The 19,058-nt window shown below is 38.4% G+C and overlaps 1 protein-coding gene and 1 long non-coding RNA gene across 3 annotated transcripts in view; both read left to right on the forward strand.

Moving 5' to 3' along the window:
• Positions 1 to 3,453: 3,453 nt before the first annotated feature.
• On the forward strand, positions 3,454 to 16,947 carry LOC129924988 (uncharacterized). 2 transcript variants are annotated; one of them, XR_008776863.1, is made up of 4 exons: positions 3,454 to 4,017; positions 5,898 to 6,047; positions 15,577 to 15,728; positions 16,785 to 16,947. It is a non-coding gene; the product is annotated as an uncharacterized LOC129924988 (long non-coding RNA). The 2 variants fall into 2 exon arrangements; XR_008776862.1 differs by lacking the exon at positions 16,785 to 16,947 and having other exon boundaries at positions 3,456 to 4,017; positions 15,577 to 16,097.
• A 1,740-nt stretch (positions 16,948 to 18,687) lies between these two features.
• The window catches only part of LOC106050675 (uncharacterized), a 41,773-nt gene continuing 41,402 nt past the window's right edge, over positions 18,688 to 19,058 (forward strand). The window contains exon 1 of the transcript XR_008776844.1: positions 18,688 to 18,704. The gene's annotated coding sequence lies outside the window, so the exon portion shown is untranslated. The remainder of the gene's footprint in view (positions 18,705 to 19,058) is intronic.

A 19,058-nucleotide genomic window follows, 5' to 3' on the forward strand; every position in this document is an offset into this window, starting at 1 on the left:
ATACTTACTAATTATTCAATTTTCTGAAAGCTCAATTTGTTTCTTTTTCTATAACTATAACATAGTTAATTATAGGTATTTTTGTATTGACCTCGTACAAAACTTTGGGACTTAAGTCAGAGATCTAAACTGACTTCTTTCTGCTGTGTTTATTAGAAAACAAACTTTTGCACTTTGAGGGCCATAAGAGACATTTGTATATACTGTTCTGCTTATTGTCCAGTGCACAATTGTAAGCGCAATCAACGATGAGTTAAAAAAGATCTACATCAAGCAGATAAACAACTGTAGAAGATCTATAATGAAATAAATAATTAGAGAATGACTTTTTGAGTGTAAGATGAAAAGGGGCTGCTAAAGGGACCCCTTGGGGGTCGATTGACCATTTGCCAGGGGTCGCTTAACACCATCGAAACTATGGATTGTTATTGCCTACTCTTCTATTGCTGTATGTGTGTGTCGGAGGGGGGGGGGCGCGGCAGAGTGGGATTGTAAAAAGGGGTCGCCGAGCTTAAAAGGTTGAGAACCGCTGCTCTACACGATTGCGGAAAGTCAAGAAGCTATTTGATGAGCCTACTACTAATGACCAAGAAGAGAATACTCAAAAGAAGACTTTCAAATTCAACGCATTTTACGGCACTATTGATGTCATTGTTTCTCAGTAACATAACGAATTTCATGGGCATACAAAAGTGGTCGAAATGTTTTAGTATTTGAAGCCCATTTCATTTCAAGTACTAACAGCAAAGAGTTGGAGGACGTCAACATTCTTCTAGTCTTATCTCTGACTCAGAGGATATTTTTCTATGAATATTGTTCAGAGATAAAGTACAGTTCCCCCTATTAGACCATACGGTCTATAGGGAAGATGATGTTATAAGTCATCAGTTTCTTTGGCCAACGGTTAACGAGCAGGGTGTCATGTGGCCAGCACAAAGACCAAGCTCCTTTACTGTCCCCAACTGAAGTCAGGTATTCATTAGAGGGTGTACTCAGGGGTGCCCTAATAGTCCCGAACTCAAATCCCAGTCATTACCGGGATTCGAACCCAGGACCCCAGATTTGGAAGCCAAGCCGCTTAACCATTCAGCCGCCGCGCCCATATTGTTCACAGATATAACCCATCCAAAGAAGCCTTTAATGACATATCAAGTCTGTGTTCAATACGAGATATGGCTAGGTTTTTTTCTTATTAATACGCAAAGCTGCATTGGATTGGGCTAAGTTTTTTTTTTTTTTTTTAAATGAGAAACAACTAGATCTATATTAGTTTCCGAGTTAAACAAACATCTATTGAAGATAACAAGTCACTCTGCGCTCTCGATTTAATCATGTATTTACAATGTGTTGATGAGTTGTGTCGAGTATATTACAAAATGTTCGCCAATTTAAATTTTAAAAAAAATTATTAAGAATTCGGGCCGTACTTTGGGCATCCCTGGTATAGAGCATTTGGTAATTAACGTCCTTTAGCTTATGGATTACCTCCTCTGCCTGCTCCCCTCTCCGGCAGAAAAGAAAAACAAGTTTTTGTCTCCGTTGTCGTCTTACATTGCGTCACAATAACCCAGGGGCGTAGCTAGGAATTTTCCATTGCTTGGGGGCAGGGTAGGCTTGATTTCTTTGGGGGCCCCTGCATTTCGCGTAATATTTAATTTTTTAATGTAAAAAACACTAATTTGGAGGCACCCCTCAAGTGGGGGCCCGCTAGGAATATTCAAATCCTCCTACCTCCTCCCACGACCCTAGCTACGCCGATGCCGTAACCCTTAGTTACAATCACATTGGGATTGTTTCTTGTGTGTGTATACAGGGCCGGCCTTAGGCCACTGCCACCTATGCGGTCGCAGTGGGCCCCACACTTTCATAAGCCCGCGCTAACTCTAAATCTCCTGAAAACTCATGAAAATCTTCAGGAAAAAGACAAAATTGTCGTTTTGGTGTGTCATTATTATGAAAACGCCAATTCTACGCGCGATATAAAAAGGCATTGTAAGCTTTCGTTTAATAAAAATACTACTAATTTTAACCTAAAGCGTTAGTTCCTTTACATTTTCTTTTACTATAAGAGTCACTGGCATATACATATAGATGTAAAATATCTCGATCTCTTAAAGAAAAAAAAGAATAAAAGTGATATTTTTTTTAAACTCTGATCGTGATTTTGTACGTAGTAACGAAAGAATAAAATGCGATGACACATTTATTTTCTAATACAAACTCTTAATTGTCACTTATTATCCGTATCCCTACACAGACTGGGACCCGCATAATCCGTTTCGCATAGGGCTCTGCAATAGTTAGGATCGGCCCAGTGTTTGTGTGTGTGTGTGTGTGTGTGTCACGTGCTGTGACCTGCATAAAAGTTGTGTAATCTCCGAATGAACTCTTTATGTTGTGTCTGTTCTATTTATGTGTATGTTTCTGTTGTGTTGTTTTTATATGAGAACTGTGTCCTTGTAAGCACAACAAATTTCCATAAGGTTCAATAGCTGTCTTAGTCTTAGTCCTGTATTTAGGCCTACTCTTGAACAGGCCCTAATTTTTTAATTTTTTTTTTTACTTAATTAAGAGCCCCCCCCTTTTTTTTTGCCTTTTATAAGTACAGATCGTATATGCCAGTGAAAACTATATTACTTGAGGGCCCTAATTTAGCTATAGCTTTCCTTTACGTAAATATGGATCTGGTAATGATTGTGATAGTAAGTGTATGTGTTTTGCGTGGATGGTAGTGCAGTGTGTGTGCCTGTGTATGAAATGACCAGTGGACCTTGAGTGTACATGCTTGAGTGAACAGCAGTGTGTCAGGGACTGTGTGTAAAAGGAAGTCAGAGTATAGAGAACAAGTGGCTGGAGTAGAGAGCATAAATAAGGACGAATAAAATCATTGTGTTTATTGAAGCTCGTGTTGTTTAAGTCTAGTACAATGATTGTACACCTTCAATTTCTTTCCGTTCTACGCTGTGATTAAAGCTCTCTCTCTCTCTCTCTCTCTCTCTCTCTCTTGTAATGAATGAATTAATTAATTTCAAATCTTATCTTATATAATACAGACGTTACTTCAAATAAGAGGATGATTACGTCCTACACGTCATGCATCTAGTCATGCCTCTTAACTGGCTGCCTGGTCGTGCGGTTTGCGTGCTGGACTGTCGTTCAGATTTATCGATGGTCCAGGGTTCAAACCCTGCCCGCTCCCATCCCCCGTCGTCCTGCGGGAGGTTTGGACTAGGAAGTAATTATCTTCAACTCTGAAGGAACATCCGAAACATGTAAAACATTTTACAACAAACAAACAGATGACTTAAATTTTGTCGTCATTAGTTTTTCCTGGCTGGCATGCTCTAGTAGAACTAGGGATGAAGGAGCGTTATTACAGATTTGTCCTGGCATATGGAACAAGGAATATGCCTTTATTATGGAGGCGCCTGCCCTCTTGAAGCTCCAATATAAATAAACTTAGTAGTATTGACATTGTCACGAGTCGAGTCTGTGATCTATTTCGACCAGTTTCTAGAAGCTCGAGGTCAAACCAGTGCAAGTGTCCAGCGTAAACAAGTTAATTTTAGGTATCCAATCAAAGAAAGAGGTTAAGGGAAAAAAATAGCACACGTCAGCTTCTAGAAGGTCAAAGTTACTAAAATAATTAGGGGGAGAAGTTTCCATGATTCTGGAATGTACGATTAAGAAAGGTATACATTAAGGGAAAGTCAGTTAGACGGGGTCCTCGCTTAGTCCTCGATTAGTAATGGTTATAAGTTTTGTGATATTAGCGGGTCCATTAGTTAAAGTTGAATGTTATACTAAGTGAAGTTTCATGTATCTTTAAGTTTTATTTATGAAGTATCAAGTCAAATTGTTATTGAATTGAGAAGTCATTTTATGTGAAAGTTGAAGAAGTATTATTAAAGAAGTTTTAAGAAAATACAGAGAGATGTTTCTTTCTTCATTTCATTGAATTGTCAAGTTTGATAATATAATCCCCGGCAAGTGTGATCGTCACAGACATCTCTAAAAGTATGCTATGTTTGTAAATAAAGAGATTGAGTACTTGTAAATATAATCTCATTTCGTTGTAAAAATGTACATCTATGAAACGTGGAGGCGGCACTGCCTTATTATACAATACGCTGTTGTAACTCCATGACAGATTTCCAGTGTAATGTAAGAGTTAGTACTGTTGTTTTTTTCTTTACAAAGCTTATATTAACTCCCTCCGTCCGTCTGTCTGGTACAAATTTCTCCAACTTCCCATTCTCGGATTAAATTTAACTTTTGCACAGTTATTCATAGTAGATAACAATACATGAAGCAATCAAAACAAAACGACATACGAGTTAATCAATTAGTAATCAGTGGCGTAGCTAGGGTACTTGATGCCCGGTGCGGCAGGTCTTCATATTGTCCTCCAAAAAAAAAAAGGGAACGAAACAGTAAAACGTCCTTTTTTCTCCAATAGAAATATATATGTAGTCAATGTTCAAGTATTGCTGATTCGGAATAAAATCAATTTTACAAAAAGATACATCTTAGTGCTTTCTTACTAGCAATTTATCGAGAAAATTACCAACTTTGTTCAATTGACAAAATTGCCAAATGTGTCATCAGTCGATTGAAAGTAATTCTTGCATAACTTAAGTTTAGAACTATTTCTCTTGCATGTAGCATGTACCACAATTGTCAGAAATATGCGAATCAAGATTGCGATATTCGAGACAGGTTCATCTAGTGAATGCTTTTCTCTAGAGCTGAACGGAACCTTGTTTCTTGAGTCGAAGGCTTCTGAAGAAACTGCGACAACCGTTGAAATCTCTTTCTATCCACATGAAATTGTTTTTGTCCATAGTACTATCAAAAATTTTTTTTCATTCTAGGATTGGAAAAGCGACAAAAACTCGTATCACATCATGATATTGCTTAAATTTGATGATAATTTCTTTAACAATATGTTGATTTTAACAATATGTTGATTTTAACAATATGGTCCAATGAAAAAAAAAGCTGTGAATTCTTTCCAAAATGACTGAAACTAAACGGAATCAAAGTGAAATGAAAGTAAGCTACAACAGTCAACTTTAGTCAAGAGACATATTAATGCAATCTAGATTTAGATAAAACTAGTGTACTGAACAATTTAGTATAAAATGTACCAACATAGCTTTGTCCCTCATATAAATACAGAGCATTGAACAATGTAGTATCCTTTTACCATGTACCACAGAAGAAAGTGTACAAGTGCGTTGCCTTTAGGGCTTTAAACAAATGTAATCAATTTGAGTCAACATGTTCTACACCTTACATGTAATGGAAGAAAGAAAAGAGGAGGAAAACAAAGCATAGACATAAAACCATTTGTTTCTGTTTCTTCATGTGTTATACAAATGTGTAGTTTTTACTGACAAAGTTTGTGCTCAGCTTGATGCCCCTCAGAACTTGATGCCCCATGCGGCCAGCACCACCCGCACATTGCTAGCTACGCCACTGTCGTTAATGAATTGTTTTATATGGAATACATTATAATTTAATAAACACTCAAATTTGTAATGATTAAGTTGAAATTTTTTAAGTTAAGTTTACTAACAAATAAATCACTAACTAACATGAGAAAATGACCCAACGCATAACATCCTCACTTGTAGATTAGTATGCACAGATGCAAAGTTATAATTTCCGTCTCGACAGGTCTGGGAAACCAAAAATTTTTGACCCCTACGGTGACATGTATGCACTACGCAAAGCAGCAGGGTTTCTGTCCAGGGCTTTTGCAAGAGAGGATTTGAGCCTCTCAAGCCCTGACTCAGATGGAGTTAGATGATGATGATTAATATGATAAGTTGATTATTTTATGTCACCTTTATTCCTCCCCTAATAATGTTCTCTTGTATTATCCCACACAGGAGCCATCAGAGATGCAGTCCTGAAACTATTCATTCATCTTCTGTGGAGTCATGGCCCTCATCGTCTCCATCATACCCATCGTGGAGCCAGGGGCCCAGAGATACAACAAAGCCAACCTGGCTCGAAAAGCGAAACGAACATTTCATGAGGTTTATGTCTCTTTTTTGTATATTTGACCACTCCGAGTTATGAATTCGATTTAAAAGCAGTTCTTCCTGATACAGTAAAAGCACCTTATGGATACTCCTTAGACAGCGTAGGTGGAAGGAGTTTAGCTTTTTGGTGTGGTGGGAGTATAGGGTCCAGGTCTATGATGCATATAGGAGTGAGGGGAGAACTACAGCACTGCAGACTTTCAGTTGAGTGGATATGCTGAGTCCTCTCCGTTGCCATACTTGTTCTTGAAGTCTGCCAAAAGCAGCACTGGCGCGAGCAATACGGAAGTCAACCTCATCAGCAAACGCCAACCTGATGATGATGAATACAAGTAATATTTCGCTATGGACAATGTTTGTTTAAAAGTTTTTATAGAGATAATCGACTAAACAACAAAGTTTTTATACATTGACCATTTCTACTATCAAATACGTGTAGAGGTTTGGTATCCAACTAATACCTCAGATTATTGAAAATTTAATCTACCCATCATAACAGAGCTCAATTATTATAGTTCTTAGCAGCAAATAAAGAATAAGGCTGTGATTAATGCTAATATTAAGATTAAATCTTATGATTACAACTTTGATATGTATACGATTAAAACTAAGACTACGTCCAGTGTTACAAGTATCGCTGCCTTGTGATGCGCTCCCGACTGTCACCTCGATAGTCCCGTGTTCGAACTCTTTAAAACTATGATTAAGTCTAAGATTTAATCTATGATTATTAATTTTTAAATGAAGTCTAAGATAAAGGTGGAAACTAGGATTGATTCTGTTTTGTAATGTGTAATGATATGATAAACATTTTTTTTTAATTTCATACAAGAACACTGCATACAAGAGCAATCTATACAAAGAATATACCAGAACTCTCCTTGCAAAGAGCATACAAGAACATTCCATGCAAAGAACATACAATTGCACTCTATAAAAAGAACACACAAGAACTCTCCGTTCAAAGAAAATACTAGAACACTTCTTACAAAGAACATACTATTGCATTCTATACAAAGACCATACAAGAACATTCCATGCAAAGAAAATACAAGTGCACTCTATACAAAGAACATACAAGAACATTCCATGCAAAGAAAATACAAGTGCACTCTATACAAGGAACATACACGAATATTCCATACAAAGAACAAACAACAACATTTCATGCAAAGAACGCACAAGAACACTCCTTACAAACAACATACAAGAACACTCCTTACAAATAACATACAAGAACACTCCTTACAAAGAACATACAAGAACACCCCTTACAAAGAACATACAAGAAAGCTCCTTACAAATAACATACAAGAACACTCCTTACAAATAACATACAAGAAAACTCCATACAAAGAACATACAAGAACACTCCTTACACAAAACATACAAGAACATTCCTTACAAAGAACATACAAGAACACTGCTTACAAATAACATACAACAACACTCCTTACAAATAACATACAAGAACACTCCTTACAAAAAACATACAAGAACACTCCTTACAAAAAACATACAAGAACATTCCTTACAAAGAACATACAAGAACACTGCTTACAAATAACATACAAGAACACTGCTTACAAATAACATACAACAACACTCCTTACAAAGAACATACAAGAACACTCCTTACAAAAAACATACAAGAACACTCCTTACAAATAGCATACAAGAACACTCCTTACAAATAACATACAAGAACACTCCTTACAAAGAACATAAAAGAACATTCCTTACAAAGAACATACAACAACACTCCTTACTAAGAACATACAAGAACACTCCTTACAAAGAACATACAAGAACACTCCTTACAAAGAATATACAAGAACACTCTATACAAGAACACTTCATGCAGAGTAACATTCAAGTACACTTATACAAAGAAGACAGAAAAACACACACTTAAACATACCATACAATGAAAGGTTTAAAAAGCTAAAATTATACTCCAGCACCCGTGACAATGAGGAGCTCTGGTGTGGTATATATTCTATTTACATCATTCAAGGATCTCTGGCATTCTACGTCTGGAAATAATTATTTCCCTTTGCAACTTCTAATGTGACTAAAAAGCTTTAATCCTAGATACACATCCATTGCCACAGGTTGGGCATTTGCCCGAAGAGCCCATCTACCGTCGAGAATGGTCCCTGGCGTTCCAGCTTACGCTAATTAGATTTCGGACAATGAAATATTACAACTGTTGCGGCTGAGGGATAAAGCACACGGCTTCGAACCTTGTTTTATGACTGGGATTTTGAATTTTAGGATTTTCAGGGTACCCTCTGATCCCACCCAGCTCAAATGAGTACTGATATTAGTTGGGGTAACATAAATGCGGTTGGTCGTTGTGCTGGCCACATGACACCCTCGTTAACAGATGATCGTTATATCAGCTGTCTTATAGATTGCAAGGTTTGAAAATGTGTACTTTAATATTATTAAATATCTTCTTTGGGGCCACGGTGTCTGAATGGTTAAGCTCTGGGCTTCCGAACCTGGAGATCCTGGGCTCGAATCTCGGTGAAGATTTGGGTTTTTAATTTCGGATTTTGTAGGACGCCTCTGACTTCACCCAACTTTGATGGGTACCTGATTTTAGTTGGGGAAATTTAAAGACGGTTGGTCGTTGCCCGGCCACATGACACCTTGCTCGTTAACCGTTGGCCAAATAAACAGATGGCCTAAACATCATCTACCCTGTAGATCGCATGGTCTAAAAGGGAAACTTCATTTACTCTATTTTATAATTTTCTTTGAAATGCAGAAATTATATACTCAACAATGTAACTCCGACAATTCTGCTTTTATGTCGTCTGCTCGGGTTTGTAAAAAAGAATAACTCTTAATTCAAGTGTCGCACACATTTTAGACCAACATATTATGGTCCAGCAAACCTACACTATAACAAGATCTTGTGTTATAGATCTAGCACCTACTCTAAACCATTTGTACTTGTTTTACAAATACTTAATTTGGGAATCAATGTCACTGCTAAAGAAAGGGAGACAAATCCTATGACTATGGTGTCACAAGAAAACGAATGCAAACAAGATGTTATTTCCCTTTTGAGCTGTACTAATAGACAATTAAAAATGTCTGAACTATATTCTCTTAATCATTTTTTTTGCGTTCATTCAGCTGCGGTTTGGTTAAAGATAAATTAGTGTGTACGAGGTTGATTTAGTGGAGCGAATCGGTGGAGCTAGCTTGTGGCATGTCATGTCGTCATGTTGTGCACGCACCTAATGCTAGAGTGCACTGATGCACAATCTTCGGCCTGTGGGACATATTCAGCCCGTAACGCGGTGCTATACAGCTCAAGGAGACTTCAGACCATAGTAATAAAGATGCAATTTCTCGGTGCTATGAATTCAATTATTTATTTTCTTTTTAATAAGGCGGTCCGTGACTCGCGCCATTTGTAGAAAATGAAATATATGCCCCAAATCTGTTTCAAATTTAATTTTAAACATGCGAAATAGAAAAAATAGAGCAGTGAGATTCATAACAAACGAATATTCACACTTAGCCAGAGTAACACCTTTAGTAAAATCACTAAATTTAGAGATCGCCTTCAGGACAGAAGACTCAAAAGTAAAGTAGCAATCATACATAAAACACTGAACCATAATCAAATACAAAAACAAAATTTAATAAAATACTCTGAAAGACACAAAGATCAAGGCACATTCCTCGTCACATAAGCTAGGACAAATTTGTACAAATACTCCTTCTTCCCTAGTGCTATTAGAGCATGGAATGGGTTGTGAGCCAGTGACTTGGCAGAATTTAAGTCATTGGTTAATATGCATGACTAAATGCATGACGCGTAGGACGTAATCATCTTCTTTTTTGAAGTAACGTCTGTATTATATAAGATAAGAAGATAAATACATTTTAAAAACAATGCTTGTCTAAAGGGAATAACCGCAAAATAAATTTATTCAAACTAAATGATCAAAAAATTCGCTGATTTTTTTTTTATTGAATCGAAAGGTTTTTCACAACATGACCTTCTGACATTAGCACGTGGCGCTCTCGAAAGTTGTTCATAATCTAACCGTCTGACCTCAAGCTGTTGTTTATAACATGACCTTCTGACATTAGCACTGGCGCCCTCGAAAGTTGTTCATAACCTAACCGTCTGACCTCAAGATGTTGTTTATAACATGACCTTCTGACATTAGCACGTGGCGCCCTCGAAAGTTGTTCATAACCTAACCGTCTGACCTCAAGATGTTGTTTATAACATGACCTTCTGACATTAGCACTGGCGCCCTCGAAAGTTGTTCATAACCTAACCGTCTGACCTCAAGATGTTGTTTATAACATGACCTTCTGACATTAGCACTGGCGCCCTCAAAAGTTGTTCATAACCTAACCGTCTGACCACAAGATGTTGTTTATAACATGACCTTCTGATATTAGCACTGGCGCCCTCGAAAGTTGTTCATAACCTAACCTTCTGACCTCAAGATGTTGTTTATAACATGACCTTCTGACATTGGCGTTAAGGCATTTAAAACCTGACATTAGCTGGCACCCTTGAGAGGTTTCTTGTAAATATAAAATGGATTAACGTTTAAAAAAAAATCTTTGGGCAGTTTAGACCAATAGCTCGTTGACATGTCGTAAAAACCTGTGACGTGGCAACGAGCTATTGGTCTAAAATGTCTACAGGCTGTGACGTCAGTCAGTGGTCAGTGTTGACACCTTCAATAACGAATGATCTCGCTCCTACCCCATTAGACTGCTTATAAAATATAAACACACACACACCATTTCGCTACATCACTTTTTTTCCAATGATTTGTTAAGGAAACAACGAAACAACTAATATAAACAACTACCAAAAGTTAAGTGTGCGCGCGCATGCCTGCTACACGAGAAAAACATCCGGTAGTTGGACGTGTTTACATCTTGGTTGATGTGTTTCGTGCATGGGGAGGGGGGGGGGTAACGAAGCTGGGTGCTGGAAGGAGCAGAGCAGTGGTTAGTAACTGGTCTAGAGGGTTCTTTAAATTAGGTGGCATGTCTACAGGCCTTCTAATGGTTTCGAAACCTGCCTTCCGCCAGCCCCAGCCGTCTGCAACAACTTTATTTTGTAACCTTCATCTACTTTGCCTGTTTTCAATAAGAACCTATCTTTGGACTTCTTTGGATCTCAATTGTGGTACCAGCGGCCGTGGCGAAACATGTTATCGGCTCCTAGTCCAGACTATATAGCACTGTCGATCATAGTTATCGAGAGGTTGTACATACATAGTTGAAGATCATTCGCACTGTTTGAAGATTTGTTACAAGGGAGAGAGAAGGAGTTTGAAGATTTGTTACAAAGGAGAGAGGAGGAGTTTGAAGATTTGTTACAAGGGAGGGAGGGAGGAGTTTGAAGATTTGTTACAAGGGAGCGTGGGTGAGTTTGAAGATTTGTTACAAGGGAGAGTGGATGAGTTTGAAGATTTGTTACAAGGGAGAGTGGATGAGTTTGAAGATTTGTTACAAGGGAGAGAGGAGGAGTTTGAAGATTTGTTACAAGAAAGGGAGGGAGGGAGGGAGGGAGGAGTTTGAAGATTCGTTACAAGGGAGAGTGGATGAGTTTGAAGATTTGTTACAAGGGAGGGAGGGAGGAGTTTGAAGATTTGTTACAAAGGAGGGAGGGAGGGAGGAGTTTGAAGATTTGTTACAAGGGAGAGTGGATGAGTTTGAAGATTTGTTACAAGGGAGGGAGGAGGAGTTTGAAGATTTGTTACAAGGAAGATTGGATGAGTTTGAAGATTTGTTACAAGGGAGAGTAGATGAGTTTGAAGATTTGTTACAAGGGAGAGAGGGAGGAGTTTGAAGATTTGTTACAAGGGAGATTGGATGAGTTTGAAGATTTGTTACAAGGGAGAGAGGAGAAGTTTGAAGATTTGTTACAAGGGAGAGTGGATGAGTTTGAAGATTCGTTACAAGGGAGGGAGGGAGGAGTTTGAAGATTTGTTACAAGGGAGAGAGGAGAAGTTTGAAGATTTGTTACAAGGGAGAGTGGATGAGTTTGAAGATTTGTTACAAGGGAGAGTGGATGAGTTTGAAGATTTTTTACAAGGGAGAGTGGATGAGTTTGAAGATTTGTTACAAGGAAGGGAGGAGGAGTTTGAAGATTTGTTACAAGGGAGGGAGGAGGAGTTTGAAGATTTGCTACAAGGGAGGGAGGAGTTTGAAGATTTGTAATGTAACAAAACAAAAAAAAATATTTAAATGAAATAACAGGCCCCTTATCTTTCGCGGGTCCTAGTTTTCGACTGTCGTGGAAAGCCAATATCACTTGTTTCAAAACAACATTAATGACAAAAATACTTCCGGGGTTTTCCGTCGGACGCCCGATGTAAATGTACAGTAAAATAAAACTGAATACGTCATCAAAGTGCCAAAAGTCGATACTTTTTCCATCATTTCTATCCATACAATGATGAAAAATTTGATTGGAAAAAATGATAATAAATATGCCTTTTGTAAAATTAAAATTTTCTTGTTACTCTACCGGGGGGATTGGGGGATTGAGTCTTGTTACGATTTCTTACAAAGGGGGCATAAGGATTAAGAAAGGTGATTTTTTAGCGTTACGTCATAGTCAAACGTTTTCTAATGCAAAGTAATGCACCATCTGAAGTAGTGTTTTGACACGGTTACTATGTGTGGTCAACAGTGACACACGGTCAAGTGTAGGGTATCGGAGAGTTAGGGGACTTGCGGGAAGTGACGAGTGTGTTGAAAATATGCAGAAGGAAGTCATCTAGTGGAGTTGGTCATCTGTCGATAATGTTAGCCTTTAACTTTGACTGCTGTGTTACAAGAAGCTTTATTAGGAGATATGGCTGCATTGTCATTAGGGTTTGCAAGAACAGAACGATAGCAGTTGTGCTCTTTCTTTAGCAGCTCTTAAATTTCCACCTTGTTCTCATCAAACCAGTCTCTATTGGGTTTGGCTGTCACATCCTGGGGTATCATTTTTATCTGGCTTCAGTTACTAAATGAATCATCGTACTGGAGCTTTCTGAGATCAACCTCTAGTATTCCTCTGAATTTCTCCTGTACAGCAGACAACCTATCAACACCGACCACCAAAAACGGATAACAAAGAATGGTCATCCTTGAGAATGAGTTGGTATTGCGTCCCTTCTAGTTTGATTAGAGTAACACCATTAGTAAAATCACTAAACTTAGGGACACTTCAGGACAGAAGAATAAAACGTAAAGTATCTATAATACATAAAACACTAAACCGGAACTTACACATAGAAAAAGAAAACCTGATATAAATACTCAGAAAGACACAAAGATAGAGGCACATTTCTTATTCCGTACGCTAGAACAAATTTGTACAAGTGCTCCTTCTTTCCTTGTGCCATTAAAGAATAGAATGGGTTACCTGAATCAGCCAGAAAACCAACGACTTGGCAGAGTTTAAGTCATTGATTAACATGCATGACTAGATTGACACAAAAGATGCGTAGGATATAATTATCTTCTTTTTTTTTAAAGTTAACTTCTGTAATATACAAGATAATATATGCATCGCCCATTGTAGCCGTTGAACTATAAGCATTCATGGGCATATATTTGGGATGGTTCGTAGCATGCTTACCGGGCGGGCGATTAACTCTCGTTTTTTTTTAAATAAATGATTAATCCTTGACAAATTCATTGCCATAATGGGCATAAACGTTTTTAATTATTGCTTTTTTTTTAAAATAAGACCTTCAATTAATCACAAATATTCTTAGATAGACCTACTAAGTAGATTTCAATTTAGATATATTTATATAAGGAGTTGGGGTTAGGGTTGATGTGGCAAAGTAGTAAAGCGCTTGATTTCTGAACCGAGGGGTATCGGGTTCGAATCTCAATGAAACATTATTTTGAATTATGTGATTGTAGTGACCTAATACAATACTACATGAAGACATGTCTTGAAGCTAGGTTTTATTGAACAAGAATTACAAAACTGTTCACAATAACACAGTACACACACACACAAGCTGACCTGGACACCATGACATTTTGACACACTAGAACAGATCAGTTCACAACACACAACAAGAAATATAAATACACAACATTAAAGTAAAGTAAAGGCAGTCGTTGTGCTGACCACATGACATCCTCGTTCATTAACTGTCAGTCACAGAAACAGATGACTTTTGATCATTTGTCCTATAGGTCGCAAGGTCTAATTTCTGGATCTTTGGGCACCTCCAACCAGTCCAACCAGCTCTAATGGGTACCTGACATTAGTTGGGGAAAAGTGAAGGTGATTGGTCATTGTGCTGGCCACATGACACCCTCATTAACCATAGGCCACAGATACAGATGACCTTTATATCACCTGCCCTATAGACTACAAGGTCTGAAAGGGGTACTATACTTTTTCTTTTCTTAAATTCCACTATATCCAGAAGAGAAAAAGAAAGTAGTATAAACCAAAACCAAAACAGTTGTCACTCAAACATCAGGATTAAGGATGCATGTTACATTCTATCAGGACACAGTCCATGAATTATTTTTCACCTTTGAACAGGGCACAACATAATGAGGCAACACTTATTCTGGATGTTAAAACTAGTGAAACATGCCTTGTGGAGTTCCTCCAAAGAACACATCGCGTTGTTTTATCGTGAGGCCCAAACAAAATTCTGGCCCCCAACAGTCTTTAAGCAACAATAAACAGTAGAGATGGGCGAGTCAATTATTATTCGAATTACCCGATCGAATTAACTGGCTATCAGCGAAGAAATTTTTTAAATTGTAAACTATTTTCTTTTTTTTTCCGGACCTCCCCGCGGTCGCATGCGGACCACAGTTTGAGAACCACTTCTTTATAAACAAACAGAATCCCACTCCTATCAAAGACCAGCTTAGCACTCGAACTTCTGGCCCAACACACACACACATAGTCTCCCCTGAATTAAAAAATGTTAACAACACAATTCTCATGTCTCACTCACAATAATAAACAACTTCCACACAGACTCACATCTTACTCCCCCGTCTCCTGACATACTGTACTAGTGGAGAGGCTTTTTACAAAACTTAAATTGACTCTGTCCGTCTGGGAAAAAATCTGAACACGTTATTAGGCCTACTTCAGCACCTATTTTCTGATCAAGTTGAAACTTCACTACTGGAATTCTGTCTCCTCGCACCTTCGATATGGAGTCACGGAGGTCACGGTCTCACGCGTGACGGGGGGGGGGTGGTCCCTTTGGCTCCCAGCGCCCCCCAAAATCTCGAAAACGCCCCCAAGGGTGCGATATATATCGCCCCCGTTGAAGACCACTGGTCTAGACGATAGTGTGGAGCGCATAGAACATGACCGAGCAGCCACTATATTGTGTGTAATAAAAAATCTAACCAATCTAGTTAATTAAAACTAGTTTACATTGATAATTAGCGATGATATATTTCCATGTCTATCAACTAATATTAGATCAATCTAACATTTTTTTTATTTTATTTTTGTTCTTCTAATTAGATAATTCAGAAACCAGTGAATCTATTTCTAAACGTTTGCTGTTTCTCGCTCATGGATAGAACAGCAAGTAAAGTCAACCTTCTCTGTGTCCTAGAACTTCTTATATACTTTTTACTTCTGTCGACTTCCAGAATGATCGCAAGGCAGCAAAGGTTTGAGTTTTGTTCAGCAGATTCAATATTTGTGCCGCTCGTGAAAATCAATAAATACTCAAGAAACTGCTCTTTGCGAAACCTTTTACAATGATATATAAGGCATATTAATTAGTATTTAATGTTGGAAGGACTACTTCATAGAACTACAAATTCCTATATGAATCATAATATTCATAGCAACGGATGATAAACCTGAAAAAAAATAATTCCAGTGTGTTTGATGATCACACAGGTCAAGGGCTGTTGAATAAGGGGACAGTACTGCTAGTGCACGCATGTATGACCTGTGCTGAGGTCATGTGACAGATAGCCTTTACGGGGGAGAGACTCAGTGTGTAAAGCCAGTGTAAAGAAAGGACAGTTGAGTCCAGGACAGCAAGAGAAAAACTGCGCAGTACCTTGAGAGTCCTCGAAGATGTAGCTGTGCGAGCTAGAGAGACTTGTAGAGATTAGTTAGGCAGTTCTGTTGTGAAGAAAAGCAATTCAGTTAGTGTAGCCAATTGTTTTTATTGGCTGTTGTTGTAATCTGTCATTAAACCGCCACTTTGTTTATTGAAGCTCTTGTAGTCAAGTTGTTTTAGATGTGTTGTGTTGTTGGCAGTGTTTGCAGAAGGCCTGATAGAGAAGATCGTATCAATAAAGAAAATACATGAATCAATAACAAAATAAATAACACATTTGTACTGGGGCGTGGTGGCTGATTGGTTAAGCGCTTGGCTTCCAAACCTAGGGTCCTGGGTCCGAATCTTGGTGAAGACTGGGATTTTGAATTTCGGTCCACCCAAATCTAATGGTGACCTGACTTAATTTGGGAAAGTAAAGGCGGTTGGTCATTGTGCTGGCCTCATGACACCCTGCTCGTTAACCGTTGGCCAAAGAAACAGATGACCTTAACATATCTGTCCTATAGATCGCAAGGTCTGAAAGGGAAACTTTCCTTTTACAATATTGAAATTTATAGTTGCGAATGTGGAGTTCTTCCCCATACCATAGAAAAGCTTTTTAAAAAGTATTTTCATATTTTGCCTTTTTTATGTTCCTATTCTTGTCCAGATAGTGTATCCAGTACTTCTGAAAGACCTTTTTGTTCCAAGTAATTTGCATTGCTGATGAGGAGCAAGATCACTCAAAGTAATCTATGTGCGTATTCTGAAATCCAATATGTTCATTACAAACTTAAATTCCTGTAACAAAATTTATCTATTTATCTATCACATTGACTTTTTCAATGAAAAAACATTTTAAACGAATCATCTGAACATGTTAAAATGTAGGGAAGTTAAAAGCGTACACAAATTCTACGTTCAAACTATGTCAGCATAGCCTAGGGCCTGGCCTAGATTATTGATCTATATTTGTTTTGTTAGTATTCCCCCTTACTTAGATCGATCTCAAATTACATAATTCGAGATAATTTAAAATTTAGAGCATTTAAAGCGAAGACCAGGAAGTGAGAACTTAAAATTATAAATACGAATTACAAAAAAAAGATTACTTCCGCAAGAAGTTTATCTTATTGACGTCTGAAACACAAACATGGCAAGCTATAGAGTCAATATTTAACCATTTGACAACTAGAGTGGCCGGGAGTCGCCGCTACTGGTGGTCAACTAGCCGGAGGAAATTCCAGCTACCCGTCGCGTGTCCCTCTGGTGGAAACGTCTAGTGGTGGAAACTCCGGAGGAATTCAGCTACCCGTCGCCTCAGCGTGGCCCTCCGATGGAAACGTCTAGTGGGTGGAGACTAGATAGTCTAAGTACGAGTAGTGAACCAGGCCCGGCCGGGCTTCCCTGGGTGAGCTTTTGTTGTTTTTTTCTCTCACTCGGGGTTGGGATGGAAAGAACGCCCGGAACCCAGTCCAATAAGTCCGTCACGCCGTTCCACAAGGGGGCCGTCATCAGTGTCCCGTTAGCTGGAGTGGCGGTCCTTGCATGGAACAGTGGCGGTTACAGTATAGGAATATGAGACAAGCTCCCCTCAGTTAGCACTGTTCTCGGCCACTTGTAGCGAGTGGGGCCCAGGAACAGGGACTGTGCGCTGTGTACACGTCACGCAGGGCAGGTCTTAGGCCACTGCAACCTATGCGGCAGCAGTGGGCCCCGCACTTTCATAGGCCCGCGCTAATATTAAGTGTATATTATTTAAATAAACCATTACAACTTATATTTCAGGGTTCCCTCGGCCTCTGGATTTTCTACGGGCTCAAGAAATTTCCTGAAAAAAAAAGACAAATTGTCATATTGGGATGTCATTCAATTTCTCGAGGTCAACAATTCACGAAGATATATTGAACAATTTGGCATTTGGTATTTTACTTGGTAAAGAATGAATAAAATGCAATTTGCACTTATTATCCTTATCCTAACCAGACTAGGCCCCGCACTATCCGTTTCGCATAGGGCCCCGCAATCGCTAGGACCGGCCCTGACGTCCCGGTCCGGTCTGGCCCAGTCAATCGATATGACCGTCTACCGTTGGGAGCCCTCAGACAGGACAGGGGTGAAGAGCCCTACGTCCAGGCCTGGTAGTTAGATAAAAGCCTTTCTAACCACCAATGGGATAATGGCGCCTACGGCGTCGACGCCCTTCTGGACTTCACTGAAGGTAGACAACTAAAGCGTGACCTCTATGTCGAAGGCGCCGACTAGAGTCGCCGATTTTGGGTTGTTTCGTTTACGCACGCACTGCTAGTTTTTAAATAACTTAAATAACTATTTATACCCTTACTAACTCTGACATAGAAGAGCGACAGTGAAGCTATTTTTTAGATGTTTATCTGTATCTCTGCACTGGCTGCAGCATGTTGGAATGGATTTTTTAGATTTTTTGAAAATTACTTTTTTTTTGCTAGCCTTTAAAATGGAACATATTTAGGCTTATGTGTAGGCTTTAATAGAATAAGATTCTAATGGGAATATTAATGTTTCAGCTGCAGAATATGGATATAAACTTTAAGTATAAATAATGATTGGGGTAAGGTAAGGTAAGTCAAGTAATAATTTGTCAATTTGTAAATTTGTATTTAAAATTATTTACTTAATTTAGAATTTCAATTTATTCTAGGTCTCGGGACTAAGCTAGGTGTCTACTCAGGATCTAGATCTAGACTAGGTACTTTGATAAAAATTTCAAACTCAATATATTGTAATGAAACTGATATAGTTAGATAGAGCTCTTTAAACTGAATTTATTGATACCTAATTTATGTTTATAAGACTAATAAGATAATTAGAACAGAAGTTATAGCAATTTTAGTGGCGAAAATTTTGCCTATATTTTTAAAAATATTTCGTGACCGAAAAAGGGAAATTTTGCAATAAAAAAAGA

The sequence above is a fragment of the Biomphalaria glabrata genome, chromosome 3 (assembly GCF_947242115.1).
Source record: "Biomphalaria glabrata chromosome 3, xgBioGlab47.1, whole genome shotgun sequence".
Classification (NCBI taxonomy): domain Eukaryota; kingdom Metazoa; phylum Mollusca; class Gastropoda; family Planorbidae; genus Biomphalaria; species Biomphalaria glabrata.